The sequence below is a fragment of the Chiloscyllium plagiosum genome, chromosome 3 (genome assembly GCF_004010195.1).
Source record: "Chiloscyllium plagiosum isolate BGI_BamShark_2017 chromosome 3, ASM401019v2, whole genome shotgun sequence".
Taxonomy (NCBI): Eukaryota; Metazoa; Chordata; class Chondrichthyes; order Orectolobiformes; family Hemiscylliidae; genus Chiloscyllium; species Chiloscyllium plagiosum.
Genome location: NC_057712.1, coordinates 76,974,545 through 76,991,760, shown reverse-complemented (window position 1 = coordinate 76,991,760; position 17,216 = coordinate 76,974,545). Strand labels below are relative to the sequence as shown.

Genomic DNA, 17,216 nt, shown 5'->3' with positions numbered 1-17,216 from the left:
CAAACCCTTAATTTCTTTAGTCATCCAGCATTCCCTATAGTTACCAGCCTTCCCTTTCACCCTTAAAAGAATAGACTTTCTCTGGATTCTTGTTTTCTCATTTCTGAAGGCTTCCCATTTTCTAGCCGTCCCGTTACCTGCGAACATCTTCCTCCAATCAGCTTTCGAAAGTTCTTGCCTAATACCATCAAAATTGGCCTTTCTCCAATTTAGAACTTCAACTTTTAGATCTGGTCTATCCTTTTCCATCACTATTTTAAAACGAATAGAATTATGGTCACTGGCCCCAAAGTGCTCCCCCACTGACACCTCAGTCACCTGCCCTGCCTTATTTCCCAAGAGTAGGTCAAGTTAGGAAACAGTCCAAAATTCTTCGATCTGTCCTCATAAGTGAAGTTTCTCAATGATTGGTCCATTCTTGTAAATCGCTTCTGCACTCTCTCCAACACATTCACAATTTACCTATTATGTGCATACTACTCCAGCTAGGATCAAACAGTATCTTGTACAAGTTCAACGTCTCCTCCTTGCTTTTATATTCTATGCCCCTATCAATAAAGATGAGAACACTTTATGCTTTAGCAATGGCTGTCTCCATCATTGTCACTTTATTGATGCATGTGCATAGAAACATCAGGGGGTCATTAACCTAATCCTGCATTCAATGAGATCAGGGCGAGTCTACCCCTCACCTCCATTCAGCTGCCTCTTCTTTACTTAGCTAACAAAACTTTGTCCATCTCAGAGCTGAAATTTCCAGTGGTAAGAAATGTGGGGAAGTGAGATACAGACTTGCATGGAGAAAGTACCACATAATGCTGCTTTGTACAGTTTAATTATCATTTTAAGATTGTAGGAATAATTTTATTGAACACATAGAGTGGGAAAAGTGATGTGCAGGAAGACGTTTGATTTCCTAATGGCAAGTTGAGAGATGTCATGATTAAGCCAGCGATGTGTGTGGTATTTTGAAAGTTTCATTGACATGTGGTGACTTCACACTTGTCATATATTTGCATATCATGAATACTCACTCATGTGAAACAGTTTTCAATAAAAGCCGACCTTCAAGATAAAGTCAGCGGCACAAATGAATCTCATTGCATCCGATTCACAATTGTTTAAAGGTGGCATGTACGTGTCAACTTTGTGCAGTGGTCTGTAAGCTCAGCAGCTTTCCCTGTTGAACCCTGGCACAAGGGAAGAGAGCAACAGAATGTATTTCTGCCTGGAGGCTTGGGACTGTCAAGGTGGGTGGGTGGGGTGGGGAGGTGGGAGCTGCAGTTAGTAGAGAAGAGGTTTGAAGAGTGGTGGCCAGATATCCTGCTTTTGAAAGAAGAACCCTGCATTTTCACTCACCATTCCTGTGTCTCAACGTTTTCTCCAATTTGCGCCAATATCTCAGTTTTTAGTTTGTTCTCCCCTTTAACCCACCCCTCGCATTGCATGTATTGTTGATAATTCCAGAAAGATCCTCCCAAGGTGCCTTGGGGGTCAGAGTGCTGACCAAATCACTGAGCATTAAATAGCAGCCCTGGAATGTTCCCTCCTGTTCAGAGATTTTTCTCACCAACATCTTGGGTTGAGCTTCTGGGTTGCGCTGGCAGTATCCATCACTCACAAGCATCCCAAATAAGGTAGTTGAACATCACTCATCTGTAAACTATGAATCAGTGCTGAGAAAGCCAATGTGCAATTAACAAAAATGCTGGAGAAACTCAGCAGGTCTGGCAGCATCAGTGGAGAGATAAACAAAGTTAACATTTCAAGTCTGAAATATTTTGACACAAAATGTGAAATCTGACTCTCTTTCCACAGATGCTGCTCAACTTGCTGGGTTTTTTTTCCAGCATTTTCTGTTCTATTTCAGGTCTCCAGCATCTGCAGTATTTTATTTTATTTAAGATGGTAAGCAAGTTCAATTAAGCTGTGACGCTTTCAAAGTGCTTCAATTTGAGAGAATAAAACAAAGATCTGCAAATGGAGGAGATCTGAAACAAAACCAGAAATTGCTGGATAAGCTCAGCAGGTCTGACAGCATCTGTGGGGAGAAAGCAGGGTTAATGCTTTGAGTCCGGTGACTCTTTATCCAACCTCCTCACTTGAGAGGTTGTATATATTCCAGTTGGTGGTTCTAGGTGCAGCCAAAACCTCCCATATATGTTTCTTTAAATTCTAACTTCCGGCTGAAAGTGAACATTGTTCGAAGCCAGAAGTGACATATTATTCCAGTAATGACTTTACAGTTGACACACCTTTTTTCTTAAAAAAATGTATTCACCCGATGTGAATATCACTGACTAGGCCAGGATCTATTGACCTACCCGAAATACCAAGAGGGTGTTTAAGAGTCAAACACCAAGAAAGAATAGCAGATTTCCTTCGGTACAGAGCATCAATGAACCAGATTTGTTTTGAGACTATCAGTACATGGTCCTCATTCATCTAGTTTTTTAATTCCAAAGTATTATTGAATTCAAATTTCGCCATCTTCCCAGAACAATAACCTAGGGTTCATGAGCACTGGTCTAGCAATATGAATTCAAAATTCAGCAAAATACAGCCCCATGTCTTCTATTTTTGTTCCCAACACCCATCCCTCCATCGGAGAAAATAGTTTCTCACTACCTAACCCATTGATTTATTTTAATTTATTATATAATTTGTCTGATCGTCTCTCAATCTCCCATACTTATGGGAGTACAGTTCATTTAATGCAACCTACGCTTGGATTGTAGCCCTCCAGGTCCCAGTGTCATTTTGCTGGATCAAAATATCAACCCATCCAATTTATTCTCTTGAAATACAGCATGTTCCCTGAAAATAGCAGTTAGTTCCTATGACAAACTAAAACAGGGATAGTAAGGAGAAAGTGAGGACTGCAAATGCTGGAAAAGCACAGCAGGTCAGACAGCATTCGAGGAGCAGGAGAATCCAAGCTTCGGGCATAAGCCCTTCATCAGGAATGAAGCTTGAGGGCCAGGGGGGTAGCTGAGAGATAAATGGGAGGGGGGGTGGAGCTTGGGGGAACGTAACCGAGAATGCAATAGGTAGATGAAGGTAGGGGACATGGTGATAGGTCGCAGAGGAGGGTGGAATATGTGGGAAAGACGATGAACAGGTCAAGACGGCGGTGCCGAATTGGAGACTTGGGACTGGGATAAGGTGGGGAGAAGGGAAATGAGGAAACTGGTGAAATCCAAATTAATCCCATATGGTTGCAGGGTCCCAAGGCGGAAGATGAGGCATTTTCCTCCCGGCATCGGGTGGTTAGGGTTTGGCGATGGAGGAGGCCCAGGACCTACATATCCTTAGTGGAGTAGAGGAGGAGGAGTTGAAGTGTTCAGCCATGGGGCAGTGGGGTTGATTGGTACATGTGTCACAGAGATGTCCTCTGAAATGATCTACAAATTGGTGTCCTGTCTCCCTGATGTAGAGGAGACCACATCTGGTGTAATAAATACAGTAGATGACATTTGTAGAAGTACAGGTAAATTTCTGTCAGATGTGGAAGGATCTTTTGGAGTGTCAGATGTGGAAGTAAGGAGATGACCTTCACAATTATTGGAACAAATTATTCCTATGATGACTGAAAGCTGAGGCTTCATACAGTAATTGGAAAAGTTCTGCAACTCACTCAAACCAACATTGTCTGGCCATCAATGGGTACATGTAGCAAGCTGGACAAATAGTTTTTGCATTAATCCAGATAGACAGTCAAACTCTGATGCTTACTGATCATGCTGGTCATCCCTACATTCAATTTGTATCATTTTCATCAGGGTTGGTCCTACTTTTCCTTGAATATTCCATCATTGTCACTTCACCCAAAATGTACCTTTAACATGACTAATTTGAGAACACTTTTATTTGGCACACTTTAGAACTTTGACCTCTTGGTTCATTTAAAGTTAAATTATATGGAAATGCCTGGCCATTCATAACCTCGTAGAGTCACAAAGTTGTTCAGCATGGAAACAGACCTTTTGGTCCAACTCATCCATGCCAACTCGATATCCTAATTTAATCTAATCCAATTTGCCAAATTTTGGCCCATCTCCCTCTAAACCCTTCCTATTTGTGAACACATCCAAATGCCTTTTAAATGTTGTAATTGTACCAGCCTCCACCACTTCCTCTGGCAGCTCATTTCAAACACATTCAATACCCTTGTTTGCTGGGACAGACTTCTTCACTGTCCACTAAACCACCAATTCTGGAGTCATCTGCAAACTTACTAACCATTCCTCCTCTACTAACATCCAAATGGAGTTGGGAGGTCATGTTGCAGCTGTACAGGACATTGGTTAGGCCACTGTTAGAATATTGCATGCAATTCTAGTCTCCTTCCTATCGAAAAGATGTTGAGAAACCTCAAAGGGTTCAGAAAAGATTTACAACGATGTTGCCAGGGTTGAAGGATCTGAGCTATAGGGAGAGGCTGGGGCTGTTTTCCCTGGAGCGTCAGAGGCCGAGGGGCGACCTTATAGAGGTTTATAAAATCATGAGGGGCATGGATAGGATAAATAAGCAAAGTCTTTTCCCTGGGGTCGGGGAGTCCAGAACTAGAGGGCATAGGTTTAGGGTGAAAGGGGAAAGATATAAAAGAGACCTGCGGGGCAACTTTTTCACTCAGAGGATGGTAAATGTATGGAATGAGCTGCCAGAGGAAGTGGTGGATGCTGGTACAATTGCAACATTTAAAAGGCATTTGGATGGGTATATGAATAGGAAGTGTGTGGAGGGATTTGGGTCAGATGCTAGCAGGTGGGAATAGATCGGGTTGGGATATCTAGTTGGCATGGATGAGTTGGACCAAAGGGTCTGATTCCATGCTGTACATCTCTATGACTAAGAATATGACTATGACTATGACTATAAATGACAAAAGCAGTGGACCCAGCACTGATGCTTGCGGCACACGGCTAGTCACAGGCCTTCAGTTCAAAAAGCAATCATCCTCCATTACCCTCTGTCTTCTGCCTTCAAGCCAATTTTGTACACCAACAAAACTTCTATGTTATAACAGGACATGTTCATTTCTCTCTGTATGGATTGCTCTTCTTAAGTCTTCCAACTGACCTTTGGAGAATTAGCAGAAAATATTGACCATTCCTGATGAAGGGCTTATGCCCAAAACATTATTTCTCCTGTTCCTTGAATGCTGCCTGACCTGCTGTGCTTTTCCAGCACCACACTCTTGACTCTGATCTCCAGCATATGTAGTCCTCACTTTCTCCAAACAAATATTGACCAATTTGGTTGCAAATAAATGTTCTAGTATGGGCTTATAATATAATTCTTACATCTACCCTGTCCTGTTAGAATTTTACAAGTTTCTATGAGATCCCTCTAATTCATCTAAACTCTCGTGAATGAAGTTCTAACTGATCCAGTATGTCAGTTCCTTCATCCCAAGCTTCAGTCTGGTAAATGTTTGCATTCCCTCAATAGCTAGAACATCTTTGCACAGATAAGGAGACTAAAACTGCACAAAATAAATGAGTTCTTGCCAATGCCTTGTACAGTTGTAGCAATACATCCCCCACTCATGTATTTGAATTCTCTCGCAATGAAAGCCAACATATCATTTGCCTTCTTCACCTCCTCCTCCATCTATCTGCTTACTTTCAGAAACTGGTAAATAACAACACCCAGGTCTCATTGTACTATCCCATAGTCCAATATATTACCATTCAAATAATATTCTGTCTGCCTGTTTTTCTACAAAAGTGGATAACCTCCTGTTTATCCATATTGTACTGCATCTGCCTTATATTTTTCCATTTACTTAAATCATCCAAATACACTGCAGCTTCTCTGCATCCTTATCACACCAAACCATCCCACCCAGCTTTATGTCATCCGCAAATTTGTAAATATGACATATAGTTTCCTCATATAAATCATGAATATGTATTGTAAATAACTAAGGTCCAGTCACTGATCTTTGGGGGTACCCCACTAACTTGCCACTTGGAAAAAGACTCATTTCTTCCTACTCTTTGTTTTCTGTCTGCCAACCAGTTCTTTACCCATGTCAATACATTATCCCCAATCCCGTGCAATTTCATTTTATATGCTAATCTCTTAGCGAAAGCCTTCTGAAAATCCAAGTAAATCACATCGCTCTACTTATCACACTTCCTGGCGAAAGTGAAGACTGCAGATGCTGGAGATTAGAGTCAAGCGTGTGGTACTGAAAAAAAAACAGCAGGTCAGGCAGCACCTGAGGAGCAGGAGAATCAACATTTCAGGCAAAAGCCTTTCATCAGGAAAGGGCTTTCCTGATTAGGGACTTTTGCCTGAAACATCGAATCTCCTGCTCCTCGGATGCTGCCTGACCTGCTGTGTTTTTCCAGCACCACACTTATCACACTCCTTATCCAGTCAGCTGGTTACATCCTCATAAAAGTTTCAGTAAATCTGTCAAACATATCTTCCTCATCATAAATCCATACCAACTCTGTCTTATTTTGTCACTATATTCGAAATGCCCTTCTACATCATTTGTAATGGACTCTAGCATTTTTCTCATGACTGACGTCAAGCTGATTGGGTATAATTTACTGTTTTCTCCCTTCTTAGTAGTTGGGTCACATTATCTACCATTCAAACCATAGGAAGTGTTCCAGAATATGTAGAATTTTGGCAGTTGATCACGGGAGTTTGTCTATTTCTAGGACCACTTCCCTAAGTACTCTAAGAGGAAGGTTGTCAACCCTGTGGGCATTTATCTGCCTTTAATCCCATTAGTTTCTCCAACCCCATTTCCTTACTAATACTAATGTCTTTCAACTCCTTCTTCCCATTTGACTCTAAATTCCCCCATAATATCTGGAATGTTATTTGTGTCTGCCTTTGTGAAGATAGAACTAAAGTATATATTTAATTGCTCAACTATCTCTTTTTCAATTGTTTTTCCAAGATCAGTAAGACAGACTTGAAAGACCATGTGTGGCTAAAAGCAAGGACGGCACCCCCCCCCCTCGCCCTCTCTCTCCCCCTCTCCCACCACTCCCCCGCACTCCTGTAATTCTGCAAGAATGCCCTTCATGTACTGTTTTTTAAACTCCACAGGCAACATTTGTTTTAATTGAAACCAAGCAGCCTCTGACTCCAGTGTTGAAATACAGATTGCCAATTACTTTTTTCAAAATGCAAACCGAAAAAACTGCACTCAGAAACAAAAACAGAAATTTCTGGAAAAGCTCAGCGGGTCTGGCAGCATCCGTAAAGTTAATGTTTTGGGTCCAGCGACCTTCAGAACTGATGGTAGCTCAGAAAATGTTTTTAACGCAGCAGATAGGGAAGGGGGAAGGGATAAAGAGTAATTGATCAGTGGAGATTAAGCCTAAGAAGTGAGAAGAACAGTTGGACAGACAAAGGAATGGATAATGATTGGTCTAGGAGAATGAATCAAGATTAGAGTGGTGCTGGAAAAGGACAGTCGGTCAGACAGCATCTGAAGAGCAGGAAAATCAACGTTTCAGACAATAGCCCTTCATCTGGAATGAGGAGCCAGGAGAATGAATAGCTACTAATGGGTCTATTAGTGGCTTACAATAGGTTATGTGTAAGCAGGCCAGCTTTTCCAATTGTCTCAATGCAGAATCTGGAAAGAACGCTAAATCTAACCTGAAATTACTGAAGCACTTTATCGGATTATTACATGATTGTCTCCCTTTTGGAATTCTACAGTAATTTATTAACCCTCCCTCTTTGTGACTGTAAACTTTCTGAAAGTGTTTGAAAGAGAGTATCAAAGATTTTTATTCTTTTTTCTCATGAGTTTGGGTTTTTGGTGCAATGAATAATGACCTTGTTCTGATAAATTTACCCAAAAACCTGTGTTATTTTTACAGTAATAGCACGTCAACAGTTAAATGCTCACTGATTTAGTTAAAAAAGTCCTTTAAAGGACCTGTTGCAGTCAATGGTGGGGGGGCAGTGGGGCTTTCTACTACCCCTCAGCTGCTGTATCAGCTAATGGCAAAAAGCTCTGAGTAACATGAAGATGAGCCCAGTCCAAGTGGTTAAATAAAGCAGTCAGCCTAATTTCATTCCAAGCAGATGGAAAATTGTGCTATGCTTCATTTGGGAACATTAGAATCTTTTGGACATCACCCTAACCATGACTAAATTACTGGCAGTAATATTGTACTTTGATTAAAGTGGCTGAAATTCAATTATGCGCATCTGAGCCATATTTCTATATTTGAGAAACCTATTGTACCACTGGCCTTGGTAGCTGCAATATATACCTGACATAGATGGGTAGCAATGTGTTACAGCAACGCTTGTCAATGTGAAAAGTCTGTGTATAATTTATCGCTACAGTTGTGATGAAAGAAGATTTGTATTTATAGAATATCTTTCATGAAGTCAATGTAATGCGTTGAAAGTTGCATTGTGCATTTTGTTCACTGAAGGCTACATGTTACAATAGAGGGAGTCTGAAAGGACAGTAAAGGAAACCACATTTGAACAGAATATGCAGCTCTGATTCTGAATACTGACCATCACTGTTCCTTCCCAAGAACTTCACAATGGTAAAGAAGATGTAAGGAATAGGAAACTTTTGCATGGTCTTTGTTTACATCCTGCAGACAGCATTTTAAGTTGGAGATTTAGAAAGGAGCAAATTGAGGCACAAAAGAGGCACCCCAGCTTGGGTTTAGATATCAACACATACTGATCAGGTCAAATTAACTATCCAAATAAAAGCAATTTTACTCAAATCATTACAGGGAGGTTTGTCTTTGATGGGAATGCAATCCTGGCTCCTTGATCATACGCTATCATTGAACTCCAGATGCAGATAGGCCAAATCTATTATATTTTGATGGGCATTCTGAGCCATCATTTGTATTCTTACGTTTGTACAAGGCACAATGAGAGATTTCATTAGTACAGACCACAAAAAAAGCCTTATTTCTACACTTAGAGAGGTGAAGAATTATGAGATATTTTTGGAACACTTAGACCTGTTCAAGACAAAAATAAAAAGACTCAGCAAAAAGTTTTCAAACACCCTATTTTGTGCCTAACCTTTTATTATGCAAAACAATTATATTCTGATGAGCTAAGCAAGAAACAAATGAAATAATTGAGCAATATTGCGTAAGGCTAAGGTAATTAGAAACCAAATATCACTTTGGCGCTATTGAACATGTCAAGCTGGAAATCAAAATACAAATAATGAAAGATTGTCTCTCTCATCAAAGCAATTGAGAAAGACTGAAAGCTCTCAGATCTGGTGTTAGCAAAATCATAATCACCTCCAGAGTCCAGAGCTCTGGGAGTTGAGGCTGTCAGTAACTCCTGCACTCCACATTCAATTCCTATGAACAATGTTAAACATTCATATGCCAGGAAACCATCTCTGTAACAACAACAGCAGTCTCGCACAGTCGTGTCTTCACAAGCATTGTTACAAACGTCTCCCTCATGACAATTTTCACCCAAATTAGTCGGAGTGGCCTGTTGCTGGTAAATATTGTGAAGCTGGTGGAAAACTAAACCATTTCCCTCACAGCAAAATCAATTATAAGTGCCAGTATCACTAAAAGGGTGCTACCGATGTATTGCCAAACCAAAAGGGCAAGAGAAAGGCACCAATGTAGATGTGCATGATCCTGAATATACTTGTGTGCTCTCTTTCAGATGCAGCAACCAGCTACATTTGACATAGACTGGTAGATTGATAGTTTCATAGATTTAGGAGCATTTATTATTGCAATAGGAGACAACATGTTCACCAAACTCACTATTCTTTGTAAACTCGGTAGTACAAAACTTGCCCTTACAATACTATCCAACCACTGAAGGTCATAGTTCTTTCGAACTTAGTATTAGATTAATAGCTAATATATACCAGAATGAATGTTATAGTTTTCATCACATTGCAAGAATGTAGAAAGTTAAAAATCACATAACACATAACAGGTTATAATCCAACAGGTTTATTTGGAAGCACTAGCTTTCGGAGCACTGCTCCTTCATCAGTTGGTTGTGGTGTATAAGATTGTAAGACACAGAATTTATAGCAAAAGTTTACAGTGTGATGTAACTGAAATTATATATTGAAAAATACCTGGATTGTTTAAGTTTCTCGTCTGTTAGAATTAACATGTTGGTTTCAGTTCTTTCAAATGTGATTTGCAAAACTTTTTGAAAAGTTACATTCTCAAGTGAACTTTACCAATAGGTGTCATGTTAGCCCAGATAATGCATTGAAGGTGTGAGGTGCCCTGTGTGAGACTGTCTGTGCCACAATGCACAGACTGATTCTAATCTAAAAAATGGATTTACAGAATCTTAAGTGGATTCATGCAGTTTTTGAGCAACGCTCACCACTCCAAAAGCTAGTGCTTCCAATTAAACCTGTTGGACTATAACCCGGTGTTATGTGATTTTTAACTTTGTACACCCCAGTCCAACACTGGCATCTCCAAATCATTGCAAGAATGTGATACTGATCAGATTTGACAAAGCAACAGATTTGTACTTTGCAGTCACATGTAAAATTCTTATGCATAACACAAAATTCTTAAATTGCTGCTTCATTGTTATTGACAAATTGACAGGTGTTGCTTATGAGCTGCATATAGATGCGAATATATCCCCAGTCATGCACTACTGGCAACAAATAACATTTCACCTCAGAAAGTATAGAGATAGTGTCTACTTTATGCTGACATTATTGACAAAGTTGAGGATGAGGCTATCCCTTTGGTCCTCATCCATATAATTCACCAAGAAACCCAAGATCAAAGGCCAGACTAAATTCTGTTTTAACATGCAGTCACCAAACCAAGCTAGAAAGCAAGAAAGATATTGATACTGACAATCAAAAATATCTGGAGTGATGTGACCAACATAGATCCGTAAACAAAATAATTCGCACACTACCAAGATCATGAAATAGTTGAAGTGAGTTCACTGTAACAACCATATCTGACCTTGTGTTACTCAGCAACTGTCCTGTCAGTTTGCAACCATTGAGGGAATGTGTTGTTGATGTAGCACACGAACGTCACTATGGAATTGTCAAAACTAATTAAGTCCTCAGGGAAAAAGTATGGTTCCCAGGAATTGATCAGATCATAGATTAATCAGTGTTTGCTGTGTCAAGCAAGTACAATGTCAAATCTTCATGATCCTCTCTAGATGTCTGAACTACGTGCGGGACCATGATTTGAAGTTAGTGCTGTTTGCCCAGACTTGCACATTGGAGAACATGTGCTTATTGTCATTGAAAACAAAGCAGATTCCCAGTCATAGAAATAATTATATTGACTTCAACTAATGCAGTCATCCCAATGCTTGATCAGATTTTGGTTTTGTTTGCAGTCCCTCAAGCAATGACAAGTGACAATGCAGCACATAAGGAATTGGTTAATCACATTATAATCACGTTAGGGAGAGAAATTTCCTGCTCTTTGTTGTACACCTGTAGGATCTTTTATATCTAGCTGAGAGAGAAAAATCAGGGATTCTGTTTAAGAGCTCATCTGAAAGGGCGGCACGGTGGCACAGTGGTTAGCACTGCTGCCTCACAGCGCCAGAGACCCGGGTCCAATTCCCACCTCGGGCAACTGTCTGTGTGGAGCTTGCACACTCTCCCCGTGTCAGCGTGGGTTTCCTCCGGGTGCTCCGGTTTCCTCCCATAGTCCAAAGATGTGCAGGTTAGGTGCCCGTAGTGTTAGGTGAAGGGGTAAACGTAGGGAAATGGGTCTGGGTGGGTTGCTCTTCGGAGGGTCTGTGTGGACTTGTTGGGCCGAAGGGCCTGTTTCGGCACTGTAATTAATCTAATAACAATTCTGACACCGAATCTCTCAATTTCGCACTGTAATTAATCTAATAACAATTCTGACACCGAATCTCTCAATTTCGCATTGGAAATTCAGTCTGGAGTATGTGGTCACATCAATGTAGATTGAAGCCACAATCCTCTGAGTCAGTATCAAGAGTGCTAGGCACTGATATCCTGAGTGATAACGATGGACTTTTTCAGTTATTGTATTTAAAGAGGAAGAATTATTCTATTTCACTCTGATCAGTTAGAGTGAAAATGTTCTTCACAAAAGGGATGAAGATCAAATGTCAGACAGCCTATCACCTAACTTGATGCTTTCTGCCCTTTTGTGGGCTGTTTCCCTCCTGGAATATGAGAGAGGCAGGGATTAAGGGGGAGCTGAAGATGGGTGACACAACTGTTACTTTGGAGCAGTTAAGAAAGTATCCCAAGAAAGGTGAGTAGGCAGCAAATAGAACATGTGGGCTAGGTGTTGTTGATGCTTGGAGTGAGAGATAGCGAGTGTAGGAAGATGCTGCAGGCAGTAGAGAGAGTGGGAGAGTATGAGCCTTGTGGGGAGGTGGATATGGTAGCAGAGATGGAATGAGTATAAGTCTCAGAGAGAAGATAGTGGCATTTACTATGGCAGAAGGCCAAAGACTTTCTTCCTATACTGCATTGCATTCCAACAGATAGGTAGGACTGGATTGACTCACATGGCAACCTCGGGCCAGTGGCTGGCTTGGTTTGGTGTTGTGGCCTCCACTTCTGGTCATGGGAGAAGAGGACATCTTGTTTGTGTACTTCACCGTCCAGCTGGACCTTAAGGGTAGCAAAAAAGGGTGCCAATGTACCCATGGTTAGCATGTCTGAGGTAAATGTCAGAACCATGAAGGGCAGGCCAGACTGAAAATACTTGACTGGCCACAGAATGGATTTTTTTAAATTGGCGCTGGTGCCAATTGGCACTGATACTGATCAATTCCAGGTTATCCAGTGAGTGACAATTTTTTCTAGGAATGGTGTGTGGTAAGCTGGCGCTAGAGTTGGACTATAGGACTATATAGGAATACCATAGGGTAGATTGTTAATGAGACAGTTTGGTAAGATACAATGATAACTTGCTTGGCCTTGTGGCAAAATGAATGTAACTCACACTCAAGCTAAAAAGCATATGCTTCAGCCCAGTTAAAAACAAATTGGCTGGAGGGTTGCTGCAAGCATGTATTTCATATGGGATATGTTTTGGATTTGTCTTAAGATAACCACAGCTCAAATGGTTCAGAAAATAGCATGAGCAAAATAATTGTGAGCAATGTTGTTTTTCATTTTAAAATTTAATAAAATAAAGTACACCCTTAATCAGGAGAACAAATATAGCCCAAGGTTTGCAAAGGATAATCTACCTTGAAGACGACAGTGGATATCTTTTTATAACCATCTCCAAGTGCTTCATGAATGACCCTCCCACTTTCATAAATATCAGAAGTGGGGAAGTTCACTGATGACTGTAACTTCAGTATCATTTGTGATTCCTGAAGTACCACGGCAGTTTATGAGAGCATACGAGAAGACCTGATGAACATTCAAGTGTGAATTGATAAGTGACAAGTAAAATTCATACCACACAAGACCCATGTGCAACAAGAAAAAGAAATTTAGTCATTTCGCCTTCATATGCAACAGCATTAATACTATTTAAATCCCTACCATCTACATCCTGGGGTTTACTATTAACCAGAAACTGAACTTGTGTGATGCTGGAAAAGCTCAGCCACTCAGGCAGCATCAGAGGAGCAGGAGAATCAATGTTTGGATCATACGCTGAAGAGCTTATGCTGGAAATGTCAACTCTACTGTTCCTTGGATGCTGCCTGACTGGCTGTGCTTTCTCCCAGAAACTGATCTTGACTAGCCATATAAATAGTGTGGCTACAAGAGCAGGTGACAGGCTGGAAATTCTGAGACAGGTAACTCACCTCCTGACTCTCTGAAGCCTGTCCACCATCTGCAAGGCACAAATCAGGAATGTGATGGATTGCTGCCCAATTGCCTGCATAAGTGCAGTTCCAGCAACACTCAAGAAGCTTGACACCACCCAGAACAAAGCATCCCAATTGATGTGCACTGCATTCTCCACCTTCAGCATTTACTCCATTCACCACTGTATACCATCTACAAGGCCCTTCAGACAGTACTTTCCAACTCCACTATCTAAAAGGACAAGGGTAACAAGATCCGTGGGAATACTACCACCTGTAATCCACACACCATATGGATTTGGAAATATCTTACCATTCCCTCGCTGTTGCTGAGTTCAAATCTTGCTCCCTAATGCCACTATGCCTGTACCTATACCACAGTGACTGCAGTATTGAGAAAGGCAGCTCACCACCACTTTCTCAAGGGCAACTTGGGAAGAAGATTAAATATAAAGCCAACATCCCATGTATAAATAAAATAAAATCAGCTCAATCTCTAATCCCAGCACTGTAATCTAAACATATGTTATGCATTCTTTGCTTTCCATACATAATAAAAAGTAATTCAAAATAATATAAAAAGAGCATGTATTTACATAGCAATTCTTACAACATTAGGATGTGAAAGTGTTTCAGACTTTTGAAATGTAATCACTGTCCTAATCTAGGGAAATATGACAGCCAATTTGTAAGCAGTCAGTTCTTACAAACAGCATTAACGCATGCTGTTATTTATTTTAATTATACTGTTTGAGATGGTTATACACTAGAGAGAAACCTCAATATACTTTAACAGTGCCATGGTATCTTCAACCTCCACTTGAAAAGATAACCAAAGATTTGGTTTACGCTTTTAGTCAAAAAAGATGGTACCTCTTGTGGCATGATGCTTCAGTGGTTAGCACTGCTGCCTCACAACACCAGGGATCCGGCTTCGATTCCACCCTCAGACAACTGGCTGTGTGGAGTTGTACATTCTTCCTGTGTCTGCGTGGGTTTCCTTCAGGTGCTCCAGCTTCCTCCCACCATCAAAAGATGTGTAGGTTGGATTGGACATGCTCAATTGCCCACAGTGTGCAGGGATGTGCAGATTGGGGAGTTAGCCATGGGAAATGCAGGGTTACAGGGGTAGGGGTAGGGGAGTGGATCTGAGTGGGATGCTCTTCAGGGGGTCAGTGTGGACTCCATGTGCCAAATGGCCTGATTCCACACTGTAAGGAATCTATGATTCCATTCTATGCTTCCAGCAGTCGCTCCATGGTGTAAACCCAGATCATATGCCCAACACTCTAGATTGGAACTTAAATGCACAATCTTCTGGCTCAGAGGTGAGAAAGCTGGCAAGGGTCATGGTTAATGGCCATAATACAACAGTCAACCACTGAAAAAGGAATCCCAATGGAAAGGAATACCATAAAATCTTAACGAATAATTTAGTAGCATTTGAACACTAATCTATATAGGCTATCACACTCTGAAATGGCAAAATGGAAGATATTTACTTTTAGAAACTTATAGAGAACATTTTCCTTAATCTGTGTATAAGTACATTTAAATGGAAGGAAGATCAGATAGCTCCTTTTCAGGTAAGCTTTCCATACCCACCTGATTTTCCACAATTCACAATGTGTCTTGATATACCTGGGTTCAGCTCCAGGATAAGGTTCCTTAGTGCATTGGAAGCAGAGTCAAAAAACTAATGAGCTATGAAGTCAACACCACTGAGTCCAAGGATACACTAAAATTTTTTAACAACTATTCTTCTTTGGACATTATAAAGGACTAAGATGATGGCTCTTAAGAGATGGTGGATTTTCTTCTCACCCCAGCTAATGATATTATTCTGGGAGTTATGGACAGAGATTGTGTGCAAATTGATAAAACCCGTGTAATGAACAGACCCTTATTGAGCATGGCTCTTTCATTTTAATTCAATACTTCAAATATCTGCCCTGATCAGGCATCCCTGAGTTACACCTCTCCCACAGTCTCTAAGATCATCATCTGCTGCCTGATTCACAAGTTTGCCACATATGAAAGCCTTACAAAAGATAATCTAGAATTATGACTGGAGTCAACCTTTGATAATGGCCATTGCTTATAGCTCCAGAAACACCAGGTGGGACAAAACAGAACGGCTAAGCTGAAGTTATTTTGGATGAGCATCAGGGACACCATCTTCCTGTGTGGTGTTCCAGATGCTCATCCAAAATAGCTTCAGTTTAGTCGTTCTGTTTTGTTCGATCCATGTGAAATAGCTGAAGTGGCTCTAAGCAACTTTCACAACATGCTAAAAGAAATATTTATTTTCTTCCATGGAGCTGCCTTATTCTGCACAAGCAGAAACAAATTCCTGACACAACATGCAATTTATTATTTTTTGTGTCTCATATGAGTTTTTTTCTACCATGCTTTGAATTAGTTTATTGTGTCTGGTGTGTAATGACGTCTTTGCAGTCAAACCTTTGTGTATTCCTGCAGAGATTCAGCAGGAGCTGGTTGAATCTCAGGTGGCCATGCTGTAGTTGGATGGTGCAGTTCATTATCTGATTCATTTACTGTCATCTCCACAGAAAGATTGGACGGATAAGCTATGACAATATCAACTGGATTGACTACAATATTGCAATTCCAACATGCTTAGCCATTCACACTAAACAACTGGCTCACCTCAAACCTTAGAGGAACTTTGACCAAGTAGAAACTGTAATCAGCCAAACAGATCAGACAGATTGCAGGTTTGATCTATATTATGTGGCGAATGAACTGATCTTGACCAGGATAGTACAGGTGAAGATAAGGAAGAAACATCTACATGATCTTCCACTTCTGTTTGTTGTCTCATGGTCCATACAATATCTGACTGAGTGTTGATATTTGGTAAGAACTAAACCATATTCAACCTTAATGACCAACATGCTGGGATTTACTCTTGAGAACAGAGTCAAGTTTCAAACATAATAATTGATCATTTGGGCAAGGTAGGGCAGCCACCATCTCCCCGGAGCCATGTTTTAGCAAGGGATCAATGTCTTCAAGAGAAGGAAATGGAATTCCTCATCATTTCTAATATAGCTGTTGCTGAATGCCATGTTGTTAAAGGTACTACCATCTGGATGTTATGTGCCTGGATGAAGCAATGCAGAGCAGCGACATCATGAGTTCAGTCAGCTAAATTGATTTCTGATTTACCATATTTGACATTTACTCAAAGTGTGTTCAGCAACATGAGGGACTGTCTAATACCCTCCTCACTACTAGCTGCAACTATTTTTTAAAAATCCACTGCATTCAAATGATGGATCATTTGCTTATTACACCTTGCTTTTTCCATACCTGTAGTAGAGTTGACAATATCAGCAGTGAGCTGCGCTGGACATTGGGAAGGTACTGGTTGCTGTGTATAAATCTTTGAGCAGATCACTTGATGTCAG

General features: G+C 40.6%; 1 protein-coding gene across 2 annotated transcripts in view; it reads left to right on the top strand.

Annotated features, from left to right (window-relative positions):
- Positions 1-17,216, top strand: part of LOC122545831 (heparan sulfate glucosamine 3-O-sulfotransferase 5) — a 252,870-nt gene that overhangs the window by 120,001 nt on the left and 115,653 nt on the right. The window lies entirely within an intron of this gene.